Source organism: Sycon ciliatum, chromosome 1, assembly GCF_964019385.1.
Source record: "Sycon ciliatum chromosome 1, ocSycCili1.1, whole genome shotgun sequence".
Taxonomy (NCBI): domain Eukaryota; kingdom Metazoa; phylum Porifera; class Calcarea; order Leucosolenida; family Sycettidae; genus Sycon; species Sycon ciliatum.
This window is the reverse complement of record NC_088643.1, coordinates 1,149,326-1,163,055: the sequence shown is the minus strand read 5'-3', so window position 1 is coordinate 1,163,055 and position 13,730 is coordinate 1,149,326. Positions and strand designations below refer to the sequence as shown.

General features: G+C 46.6%; 1 long non-coding RNA gene across 1 annotated transcript; it reads right to left on the bottom strand.

Moving 5' to 3' along the window:
* Positions 1-3,973: 3,973 nt before the first annotated feature.
* LOC135806778 (uncharacterized) lies at positions 3,974-5,351 on the bottom strand. Its single transcript, XR_010551266.1, has 2 exons — positions 5,029-5,351; positions 3,974-4,755 (listed from the first exon to the last, which is right to left on the bottom strand). It is a non-coding gene; the product is annotated as an uncharacterized LOC135806778 (long non-coding RNA).
* Positions 5,352-13,730: the final 8,379 nt, after the last annotated feature.

The window sequence follows — 13,730 nt, the reverse complement described above, 5'->3', positions numbered from 1 at the left end:
ATGTGACCAAGCCGCTTTTACGGGCAACAATATTATGAATATAAAACGCAAGGTATTGTAAGAGCAATTTTCTGAAAATAATGTTAAAACACGAAATAATTTATAGAAATGCATTATCACACCGTAGCCATTTATAGGCAAATTCCAATACAAGGCAATAGGAAAACGAGGATGAACCTTTTAACCCAAAGAAAAGACAAAAGATGTCAACAATAGAACTACAAATATAAAAAACAAACATCAGGTCATAAAAACTACTTTAAAACATAACCAAATGACAGCAAAGCGTGGAGAATGAGATTGACTTACAAAACAAAAGTAGTCCTACTATGCTTACAAAACAGAATCTACCTACACCACTAAGGAAGAAACATTAAATGATTGCAGTCTCACAAACACCGGCCTCTATCTAACGACCCATCAAACAATAACTCCTGAAATTCTTGACTGACTTTTTCTGGTAGGAGCTACGGCAGCCGCGAAAACAGGTCACTGCCCAACGGAGTAAAGTGAACGAGAGCAGGCACCGCAATCGACCCATAACCAGCGAGTAGGCCAAGTCACTGTGTTTATCGACATACTGGGCTGCAAGACACTTGAGAAAGCGGTCTGCCTCCCGGCCACACATGCCATTCGTGGCGAAAACCAACGGGGTGAATGTGCCTCGGTCTATATTCACAACACGCGCTCCGTATTCCCGCTTTTTCATGCCTTCATGCTTTTGGAGATGGCGCTGGACTTCTGGACGCGACAGCAGGTTTGGCTTTGGGTGAGTCACCCGAACATCAAAAAAAGCCTCCTGCTGCGTGGACCAGAAACCCCGCGCCCTCACATCGAGGCGAGCTTCGGATTTCCTGTTGGCTGTACGATGGGGAAGATCCTCCCCATCAAATAGCGATAGCACCGGCTCCACCTCCACGTCAGGCAATACCTCCGACAGTACACCCGCCAGCAAATCGCGAACATTATTATGGCGTGCGATGGTGTAGCCGCCAGTAGGACAAGCCATTGCATGCTCAGTGCTTAGAGTTGCTCCACAAACACAAGTCTCAGGGAGGCCATCCAGCTCCAAACCGTATCGGAAGCAGAGAGCATCCCGGAAATCAGATTTATTGAGGATGGTTACTGGCTGATTGTATGACGGTTGGGCGGTCATCCAGCTGGAGGTGCCTTTCTCACCCGCTGTTTCTAACAGTAGCCGCTGGCACGGAGACAGTCCAGGGCCAATCTCTGCCTGCACACCACGCGAAATCTGGTCCCGCTGTGCTCTCACCCGGCGCAGCCCAGCACGCACCGCAGCAACAGCCTCAGCGACACCACACGGACCACTAGGATTAGTCTCGCCAGGCTCTTCGACGCCTAATCCCACGGCAACAGGCCCCGCACGCAGCGCAGAGAACGATCCGGCATCAGGTAGTTGGTCAAGATCAGGCGGAGGCGGACCCGCAGGTGGAGGCGACAACGCGCCAGCATAATCAGGCGGAGGCGGTCGCACATGTGGCTGGTCTAGACCAGGCGGAGGCAGCGACGCACGAGCACAGTCAGGCAGAGGCGGTTCCGCAGGCGGAGGCAGTGACACGGCAGCACGGTCAGGCGAAGGCAGTCGCACCGGCGGTTGGTCTAAGCCAGGTACGGGCCGTCCCACAGGTGGAGGCAGCGACGCACCAGCACAGTCAGGCGGAGGTGGCCGCGGAGGCCGAGGCAGCGACGCATCAGCACAGGCAGGCAAAGGCGACCCAGCAGGCAGAGGCGGTGACATATTAGCACAATGATGCGGGGGTAGTCCCATAGGTGGTTGGTTAATATCACGCAGAGGCGGTCCCGCAGGCGGAGGCAGTGATGCACCAGCACAGTCAGGCGAAGGCGATGATAGCGCAAGCTGAACCAGAGGCTCAGTGGCACTGACAGAGGCCTGATGTTCCCCAGCCGCCGTCTTCGACAATATGGGGACGGCGAGGCCCCCATGCCGGACAGGCAAAGCCATTAGCCGACGTTGGTGGCTGGCCTGCGCAATTCCATGACCCAGCAAAGCCGGCAGGAAATGGTCACTGAGGATCTCATCCAAGGCCTCCAAAACGCCTGTCGAGAACGGCATTGAGCGCAAGTGGTAAGTCCACCGTGATGACAGGGCCTTGGAGAAGACGGTATACGCCGCGTGAGGTTGAGTCTGGGCGATCTCACACAAGGTGCGCAGGTCACCAGCCCATCTATCCGCCAACTGCCCCATATAAGAGCGGCAGAAATCTTCTGACCCTAGGGCGCCCCCGAGGAATCGGCCGCCAGCGGCGGTAATCTGGATGCCACTGTCGAAGAAGATTTCTCTGGCCCTATCCAGATGCTCTGGCTTTGTGATCAGAACAGTTTTGGACGCGTTCGGGTAGTAACCATAACCAGGGCCAATGGCCCGGATTTCATCCCAGTAATTCCGAAGGCGAGCCAGAAGACCTGCACCCGAGTCATCATCCGCGAACCAAGATTGGACAACACTGGGGCATGTCGCAGACAGGCGCCTGACCAGTGGCATGATCGCCACAGCATAGGCTGCCATAGCCAGTGGGTCGCCCTGAGCCGTGCCTTCACGCGATTCGATTTCACCTCCACCAGACACAAACAGGCGGGAAACTGATCCATACGTGTTACGAAACACCGTTGCAAGCGGGGGGCAGAGACGCGGAATGTTGTGTAGCGCAGCCTGCCTATTCAATGCATTAAATGCATTGGAGGCGTCCACAAGCAAGACACCCTCAACCCCCGGGCCAGCGAACAGACGGGACATTGTGTGTACGGCGGCTTCGCAGGCAGATGGAACGCCCACACAGAGTTGGACAGGAGCTGTTACTCTCAGCACATCACTTTCCACTACTGACATCACGGCACGACCAATGATACGCCGGTACACTTCGCCCACAGCGATGAGGCGCACGCCAGGTTTCTTATCGAGGGGTATTAGGCGAGCGGATGTAAATCCAATCATCGCGCAACCGGCAAGGCGCTCGGTACATATGCACCACCCCGCGGCAGCAAGGGATGAACACAAACGCCTTGACGAGGCGTCATAGCACGTCAGCATTCGGCACCATGCCTCAGCGTCCAGGCCAGACGGTCCAGAGGAACCCTGCATGCCTCGGCCGATTTTCTTTATTAGCTCAGGGGTTATTTGTTGAAAGATGACCTGGTTGACAATCTCGGGATCACCCGGCAAGAGAGCCGAGGCAGGCGGTGTAGCAGATGGCGGATGTTTCTTCAACAGGGCGTCACGGACCGTCTCTCCAGGTGCATCATCATCATCATCATCATCATCATCATCATCATCATCATCATCATCATGAGAAAAGCCTCTTTTACGGGCAAAGCAAATGTATATCATTACAATATGTAAAGTGAACAGGGGAAATCAACACAAAACCAACCGGAAAATGATGAAACACAAAAGCAGTCAAGGAAGTAAATCAATACAAAAACAAGCAATGAACACAGAGTAATAAAAGGGGAAAAACCAAATAGCATTATATTAAGTTGAGGCCAAAGGCAGCACCCTACTTCATCATCATCATCATCATCATCATCATCATTTGAACAGCCTCTTGTACGGGCAAGCAAAAACGCAAGACATCAAAATTCAATTAGAATGAAAAAAAGGAGAGGAAAATGAACACAAAGTGCACTGGAACTCAATATAAAAAGGAACACAAAGTGCAGTTGAACACAATGAGCATGGGGCCACCAATCGGAGAAGACCGGCTCAAAATGGAATAAAAAACAAACATAAAAAAGACACCCGTACACATCAACGTGCTCTAAGGGTATGGCAGCTTGTTAAAAAGCTGTGGCGCTGACGCTTGTATCATGCCCGCGAACCACGTATGCAAGTAATACACCAGCGGAGCAAACACAGCGACAATACAGATCGAAGTTGTCCCATGACATCATCATCATCATCATCATCATCATCATCATCGAATCACCATCGAGCTTGTTTTGTGTGAAAGTATATTATTATTATTACTCAAGTCTGTGGACAGCAACTGTTTCGCTCTGTTAGAGCTATTATCCTTATATTTATACTTCAAGTATTACAAAATCATTGAGTGCAGTGGCTTTGAATCGTTTTTATCCAAATCATCATCATCATAAAAAATCATAGTGTATAAGCATCATGTATAAAAAGACACTTGTACGGGCAAGTCAACATGCATATCATCAAACTAAAGTGATTGCGGAAATCAACTCAAAATAAATAATTGGACACAAAAGAAATACAACATTCGTATTGTTCTGAACAGGTGGTGATCAGGGAAATCAACTCAAACTCAACTCAAAACGAGTTTGTCAATGTCAATGATTCAATACAAAAGCAACAAAACATTGATGATATTATGTTGTATTGGACTAGAATAAAAAAATAATCGGAAAACACCCAGTACACAATTTACCGCCATGGGCATGTGCCTACTCAGTCTGGCGACACTGGGCAACAAACGAGTTCAACCGCAGCCTGTCACTGTATGATGCACGGCATCCTCTGAAACACGCGACGGCCCATCTAAGCAAACAAAATGAGAAACCTTGTCCTCAACAAGCCCATCTCCACTGAGTAGTACAGACTGCTGTTCCGCTCCACGAACAGCGAGGCTAAGGATTTTAGTAAAACCGGTACCTTCATTGGCTTCAAAGCTTTAATCACCGCCGACCATGTTGCTCCATCGGGTGATAATGGCCGCGTTCCTGATGGCACTTAGCACACAGGTCATAATCCTAGCATATGGAGGGACAAACACGTACAAAACACAAACACGTACAAAACAGCAATCAGATGCAGAATGGAGGCAGATCTGGACACTACTGGTGAGTAAAGAACCTGCAATCTGCAGGTGTTGCATGTTGTACAGAAGAAGCTACAGTCATGTGGATTAAAAATTCTATCGTGTACCTCCAGTCTTCTCTAGAAGAACTAAGAGAACTTGAGACAAGAAATACGAACAAAAATCTGGAAAACATACAGTGGCCAATAGGAATATGCAAACTTACGTCACACACTGGGCAATGGAAACGACTTCCAATAATTTCAGCCATGCAGGTATTGCAGCGGTAGCCGATTACATTGCACTGGCTTTGCAGCTCGATGAGCATGCACAGTGTAGCGTACTGCGCGTGCTGCAAAGTTGTAAACTCGAGATGATTCTTACGAAAGTACGCAAGAATTGAATCCCGACTCTCCATCACATTGCTGCTTTGCTGCTCGGCCACATCCTCCTGCATGGGTTTAAGGTTGGCAACCTTTTCTGAAGAAATCAGCGTGATGGTGAAGAATGCCTGGCCAAAAGGAACAAGAATAAAGCTAATGTAAGGAAATTTTGGCAGCAACGAATACAAGAAATCAGCGTAGGCGATAATACCAGCAACACCCAAGGAGCTAGTAAGGCCGTCATCACACTTCGTTCTCTGGCTTCCCCTTACGTCTGCGTCCACAGTGAAAAATCCAAAACGGGTAGTCGTGTCATCAAACAGGCACAGTTCTTGACCAGTACACGCGGTCACGTTTTGGAGAAATTTTGAAGATTCGCACGTACAAGGTGGCTTGGAAACAGACTGTGGGAGATACACCCTTTTATACAAAAAAGTGGCCCACTCCCTACCACGTCTACGTTTCCCGTTTCTTCTGCTCCCGCTTTCACTTCATACATGGATCATCATGACAACCGACCAAAACCTTATGTGGATGTAGACACAGCGCTTTGTACGGTAGTGTGATGACAGCGTAACAGCTGGGGCATAAACTAAGATACTAGTAGAAGGTTCAACAAGAAATGGTTTCAATAAAAGAGTAACACCCGAAGGCAATAATTTTACAAACTAATACCATTATGAACTTAGAAGTTGCGACTTTGGCGGTACTAGTCATGAAGTTGGTTGCTCCAACGAGGAGCACAAACTTCTTGTCGAACTTGACACACTGTGTATTGAGCAGGCAGTGGTGCTTTCTTTCAGGTTTGCCGAGCGGAAGGTGCTACGTGCTCCTCGTGTGCTCCGGATGGCAATCGTGAGTCAGTCAAGTGTCAAGTTCGGCAAGAAGCGTGTGCTCCTCGTTGGAGCAGCCAACTTTAGTACCATTATGACACACCAATATACTCTACAAAAATAAGTCACTTTTAAACATCGAATGTTACGTGCGGAAATTCATTTTAATATTCAGATACAAGGGCATACGTTTTCGATAGCCACCTCGCATAATCAAAGGACGACAGAGAGAGTGTCATAATTTGCAATCACCTGTGTCCCACAGATGAAGCTGTATATTCTGATATGCTTACAGTGTGTACGTCGCAAACTTTCCTCACCCAATGCCAGGCTTGCACTGTAAATAGAGAGAGTATTGCCACAACCTAAACTGTAGGACTGAAACGAACACAATTTCTCAGCAATCGAACGTTCTTGACTCTAACGAAAGAACCAACGAACAAATGTTCTTGATTGATAATTCATGCAAATCGTCAGAGTTCTGACAAGGGCATGAATACCCCGCCACATGATACAGGCAAAAAAGTATGCTTCAGGGAGGAAACCAACGCCATTGACATAAAAACCTTCAGCGACCTTGCTTCGCTTCTCAAAGTTGCGGTTAACTTTGGCCAATTGGCACCAAGCGGCGGAATCAGCGAAAAAAAATTGCCAGCGAAAATGAGTTGATTTAGAGCACTTACGCGAAACTTGATAACAACTTTTCGAGCAACTGCACTGTCCAGCATTGTCTTGTACCACGGTATTAGAAGCTGTTGTGTGAGTATCCTTTGCCCAGGTGGATCACAGTTGAAAATACAGTCTTCGATTTTCCCAGGAGGGCATGCCCAAAGGTTAACAGCGACAAAGCCTCGCTTTGCTACATAGTCCTTATAGGCGATAAGAAGCTCATAATACACTTGAGTACGCAACTGCTTTGGCCGGAAGAAATGGACGCTGTCCAGATACGAAAGGTATAAACGCCTACAATGAAAATACGCAAAGAACAGAGAGCAATAAAACACCCAGTACACAATTTACTGCCATGGGCATGTGCCTACTCAGTCTGGCGACACTGGGCAACAAACGAGTTCAACCGCCGCCTGTCACTGTATGATGCACGGCATCCTCTGAAACACGCGACGGCCCATCTAAGCAAACAAAATGATAACCTTGTCCTCAACAAGCCCATCTCCACTGAGTAGTACAGACTGCTGTTCCGCTCCACGAACAGCGAGGCTAAGGATTTTAGTAAAACCGGTACCTTCATTGGCTTCAAAGCTTTAATCACCGCCGACCACGTTGCTCCATCGGGTGATAATGGCCGCGTTCCTGATGGCACTTAGCACACAGGTCATAATCCTAGCATATGGAGGGACAAACACGTACAAAACACAAACACGTACAAAACAGCAATCAGATGCAGAATGGAGGCAGATCTGGACACTACTGGTGAGTAAAGAACCTGCAATCTGCAGGTGTTGCATGTTGTACAGAAGAAGCTACAGTCATGTGGATTAAAAATTCTATCGTGTACCTCCAGTCTTCTCTAGAAGAACTAAGAGAACTTGAGACAAGAAATACGAACAAAAATCTGGAAAACATACAGTTGCCAATAGGAATATGCAAACTTACGTCACACACTGGGCAATGGAAACGAATTCCAATAATTTCAGCCATGCAGGTATTGCAGCGGTAGCCGATTACATTGCACTGGCTTTGCAGCTCGATGAGCATGCACAGTGTAACGTACTGCGCGTGCCGCAAAGTTGTAAACTCGAGATGATTCTTACGAAAGTACGCAAGAATTGAATCCCGACTCTCCATCACATTGCTGCTTTGCTGCTCGGCCACATCCTCCTGCATGGGTTTAAGGTTGGCAACCTTTTCTGAAGAAATCAGCGTGATGGTGAAGAATGCCTGGCCAAAAGGAACAAGAATAAAGCTAATGTAAGGAAATTTTGGCAGCAACGAATACAAGAAATCAGCGTAGGCGATAATACCAGCAACACCCAAGGAGCTAGTAAGGCCGTCATCACACTTCGTTCTCTGGCTTCCCCTCACGTCTGCGTCCACAGTGAAAAATCCAAAACGGGTAGTCGTGTCATCAAACAGGCACAGTTCTTGACCAGTACACGCGGTCACGTTTTGGAGAAATTTGAAGATTCGCACGTACAAGGTGGCTTGGAAACAGACTGTGGGAGATACACCCTTTTATACAAAAAAGTGGCCCACTCCCTACCACGTCTACGTTTCCCGTTTCTTCTGCTCCCGCTTTCACTTCATACATGGATCATCATGACAACCGACCAAAACCTTATGTGGATGTAGACACAGCGCTTTGTACCGTAGTGTGATGACAGCGTAACAGCTGGGGCATAAACTAAGATACTAGTAGAAGGTTCAACAAGAAATGGTTTCAATAAAAGAGTAACACCCAAAGGCAATAATTTTACAAACTAATACCATTATGAACTTAGAAGTTGCGACTTTGGCGGTACTAGTCATGAAGTTGGTTGCTCCAACGAGGAGCACAAACTTCTTGTCGAACTTGACACACTGTGTATTGAGCAGGCAGTGGTGCTTTCTTTCAGGTTTGCCGAGCTGAAGGTGCTACGTGCTCCTCGTGTGCTCCGGATGGCAATCGTGAGTCAGTCAAGTGTCAAGTTCGGCAAGAAGCGTGTGCTCCTCGTTGGAGCAGCCAACTTTAGTACCATTATGACACACCAATATACTCTACAAAAATAAGTCACTTTTAAACATCGAATGTTACGTGCGGAAATTCATTTTAATATTCAGATACAAGGGCATACGTTTTCGATAGCCACCTCGCATAATCAAAGGACGACAGAGAGAGGGTCATAATTTGCAATCACCTGTGTCCCACAGATGAAGCTGTATATTCTGATATGCTTACAGTGTGTACGTCGCAAACTTTCCTCACGCAATGCCAGGCTTGCACTGTAAATAGAGAGAGTATTGCGACAACCTAAACTGAAGGACTGAAACGAACACAATTTCTCAGCAATCGAACGTTCTTGACTCTAACGAAAGAACCAACGAACAAATGTTCTTGATTGATAATTCATGCAAATCGTCAGAGTTCTGACAAGGGCATGAATACTCCGCCACATGATACAGGCAAAAAAGTATGCTTCAGGGAGGAAACCAACGCCATTGACATAAAAACCTTCAGCGACCTTGCTTCGCTTCTCAAAGTTGCGGTTAACTTTGGCCAATTGGCACCAAGCGGCGGAATCAGCGAAATAAAATTGCCAGCGAAAATGAGTTGATTTAGAGCACTTACGCGAAACTTGATAACAACTTTTCGAGCAACTGCACTGTCCAGCATTGTCTTGTACCACGGTATTAGAAGCTGTTGTGTGAGTATCCTTTGCCCAGGTGGATCACAGTTGAAAATACAGTCTTCGTTTTTCCCAGGAGGGCATGCCCAAAGGTTAACAGCGACAAAGCCTCGCTTTGCTACATAGTCCTTATAGGCGATAAGCAGCTCATAATACACTTGAGTACGCAACTGCTTTGGCCGGAAGAAATGGACACTGTCCAGATACGAAAGGTATAAACGCCTACAATGAAAATACGCAAAGAACAGAGAGCAATAAAACACCCAGTACACAATTTACCGCCATGGGCATGTGCCTACTCAGTCTGGCGACACTGGGCAACAAACGAGTTCAACCGCCGCCTGTCACTGTATGATGCACGGCATCCTCTGAAACACGCGACGGCCCATCTAAGCAAACAAAATGATAACCTTGTCCTCAACAAGCCCATCTCCACTGAGTAGTACAGACTGCTGTTCCGCTCCACGAACAGCGAGGCTAAGGATTTTAGTAAAACCGGTACCTTCATTGGCTTCAAAGCTTTAATCACCGCCGACCACGTTGCTCCATCGGGTGATAATGGCCGCGTTCCTGATGGCACTTAGCACACAGGTCATAATCCTAGCATATGGAGGGACAAACACGTACAAAACACAAACACGTACAAAACAGCAATCAGATGCAGAATGGAGGCAGATCTGGACACTACTGGTGAGTAAAGAACCTGCAATCTGCAGGTGTTGCATGTTGTACAGAAGAAGCTACAGTCATGTGGATTAAAAATTCTATCGTGTACCTCCAGTCTTCTCTAGAAGAACTAAGAGAACTTGAGACAAGAAATACGAACAAAAATCTGGAAAACATACAGTGGCCAATAGGAATATGCAAACTTACGTCACACACTGGGCAATGGAAACGAATTCCAATAATTTCAGCCATGCAGGTATTGCAGCGGTAGCCGATTACATTGCACTGGCTTTGCAGCTTGATGAGCATGCACAGTGTAACGTACTGCGCGTGCCGCAAAGTTGTAAACTCGAGATGATTCTTACGAAAGTACGCAAGAATTGAATCCCGACTCTCCATCACATTGCTGCTTTGCTGCTCGGCCACATCCTCCTGCATGGGTTTAAGGTTGGCAACCTTTTCTGAAGAAATCAGCGTGATGGTGAAGAATGCCTGGCCAAAAGGAACAAGAATAAAGCTAATGTAAGGAAATTTTGGCAGCAACGAATACAAGAAATCAGCGTAGGCGATAATACCAGCAACACCCAAGGAGCTAGTAAGGCCGTCATCACACTTCGTTCTCTGGCTTCCCCTCACGTCTGCGTCCACAGTGAAAAATCCAAAACGGGTAGTCGTGTCATCAAACAGGCACAGTTCTTGACCAGTACACGCGGTCACGTTTTGGAGAAATTTGAAGATTCGCACGTACAAGGTGGCTTGGAAACAGACTGTGGGAGATACACCCTTTTATACAAAAAAGTGGCCCACTCCCTACCACGTCTACGTTTCCCGTTTCTTCTGCTCCCGCTTTCACTTCATACATGGATCATCATGACAACCGACCAAAACCTTATGTGGATGTAGACACAGCGCTTTGTACCGTAGTGTGATGACAGCGTAACAGCTGGGGCATAAACTAAGATACTAGTAGAAGGTTCAACAAGAAATGGTTTCAATAAAAGAGTAACACCCAAAGGCAATAATTTTACAAACTAATACCATTATGAACTTAGAAGTTGCGACTTTGGCGGTACTAGTCATGAAGTTGGTTGCTCCAACGAGGAGCACAAACTTCTTGTCGAACTTGACACACTGTGTATTGAGCAGGCAGTGGTGCTTTCTTTCAGGTTTGCCGAGCTGAAGGTGCTACGTGCTCCTCGTGTGCTCCGGATGGCAATCGTGAGTCAGTCAAGTGTCAAGTTCGGCAAGAAGCGTGTGCTCCTCGTTGGAGCAGCCAACTTTAGTACCATTATGACACACCAATATACTCTACAAAAATAAGTCACTTTTAAACATCGAATGTTACGTGCGGAAATTCATTTTAATATTCAGATACAAGGGCATACGTTTTCGATAGCCACCTCGCATAATCAAAGGACGACAGAGAGAGAGTGTCATAATTTGCAATCACCTGTGTCCCACAAATGTTCTTGATTGATAATTCATGCAAATCGTCAGAGTTCTGACAAGGGCATGAGCACCCCGCCACATGATACAGGCAAAAAGTATGCTTCAGGGAGGAAACCAACGCCATTGACATAAAAACCTTCAGCGACCTTGCTTCGCTCTCCGTTGAGAGCAACATCGCCCCAGAAACGCTGTCAGATGGCTCCGTAAGGTTGCACGCTGATTGTAATAAAACATTTGTGTCGAGCATATTGGGAAAAAAATTTCAGTTCTAACATTCGTTACCTCACAAATGTTCATTCTGCAAAGCTAAATTAACGAATATTTGAATAGTCGAGATTTCAGCCCTATACTAAAGCATGTCTCATGCACGGCTTTCCCTTCCCAACGGTGCATGATTCTCCCACAATTGCGAATTTCGACCAAAGTATTGATTACGAAATTTCCCATGTGGGCCATTTTGTGGGTAAAATGGCTAAATAAGGCTTTTGAGAAGAATATCATAACTTGTCATCTTGATTTTGATTGTGAAGGGCTGCACTAAAACTGATTTCTTGCTCATGATATTCAACTCCGAAGAAACAATCAAGTTAGAAACAAATCTAAAACATGCATTTGCAATCAAACCAGTCGTCGCACTCCACGAGACACAGGTATACGCAATGCAAAGAAAGAATGAAACCATGGACCTACACTTTTATCCTTCTCAAGCCGGGTCAGGACACGCGCAGCGAAATCTTTTCTCTTCCGTGCCGGTGCCGGCTTGCTCTTCTTCTTTCGGCCGTACTGCGGCTGGGAGCATCCCTTCTTGCCATTCTTCTGCTTGACATCATAGCAATACAGGCAGACAACAACAGACCACGGTCATCATAGCAATACAGGCACACAACAACATACCACGGTCATTGATGAATTCAACATCGTCCTCTTCCAGGTAGTTTTCTCTCTTGCTTTGTCTCTCATGTTTCAAAGCTGGCTTTGCCGACCGCTCCTCTCACTTACGTCCCACCTCCTTGTGACGCTTACTTTAGGATTGTTTTTTCTTTGCCATTCTGATCAAAATGTGTCGGACAGCAGCTACTGCGGTATGCACGACGACAAGGCAATCCTGCTCTTCGGATGACACAGACTACAGTACTACTCGAAACAGACAGTGGATGTTTCTATTACTAGCACTGCCTAATCAGTATGCCATTTATCACGATAGAGTGGAAGACGAATGCTCAACTTGAAAAGAATACAATAAAATAGAACTGTTCCTCTAGCTCTCACAACACGAACAACAATAACAAGCAGATAGCTGTACGTGTGTGTTTTGCAGATCAGCGAGAATCAGTAAAAACAGGAGACTGCAACTGTGATCGCGCGTAGGTAGGTCTACGCGGCATGGCGCCTACGTAACTCGTTAATAGACCCTTTGCACAATAAGCGAGAGCGGTCAAGACGTGGCATGCTGTGCGCGCGCTGCACACTTGGCATGCAATCAGCATGCATGGTTTGCTAAATAATTAATTGCTTGTGTCAGCCGCATGTATGATGTAGCCGTAATAACGTAGGCGCCATGCCGCGTAGACCTACCTACGCGCGATCACAGTTGAAGTCTCCTGTTTTTACTGATTCTCGCTGATCTTCTAAACACACACGGACAGCTACATGTATCTGCTTGTTATTGTTGTTCATGTTGTGAGAGCTAGAAGAACAGTTCTATTTTTATTGTAAATTATTTAAATTTTAATTATCTTAAAGTAGTCTTCACTCACTCAAGTGACTACATAGTAGAGAGTAGATGTACGTAACCTCGTTCCCACGTCAACGGTCAAGCTGCCTGAAAACTCGTAATAACCGCCGCAGTGAAAGGGTTTCAAATGTCCAATAAACTGTACTACTAGTACATTAAGATCACCAATGCATCAAGTAACGGTTAGTTATGAATAGGATAAAGGCCACAGACATCACGCAACTACGTTACTTGTTTGGCATGTATTACTGGAGCATTTATATAGTAATAATGCAGATTAATAGGTGCACGCGGCTGCTTCGTGCTACCACTCAAACTATGCTGCATGCTATGATTGCTGGCGCTTTACTGCACATGCATGCTCATGCTTTGCTGCTGGCAACAGTCACGTGCGCTGGACACCACGGTATCCATGTCGGTCACACGCCTTGGTGCATGCTCACATGGTACTCTATGCGTCGTGGCAATATGACTGTGTCATTCAACGACACTCAACGGGACATCCATTCATGCGCGAC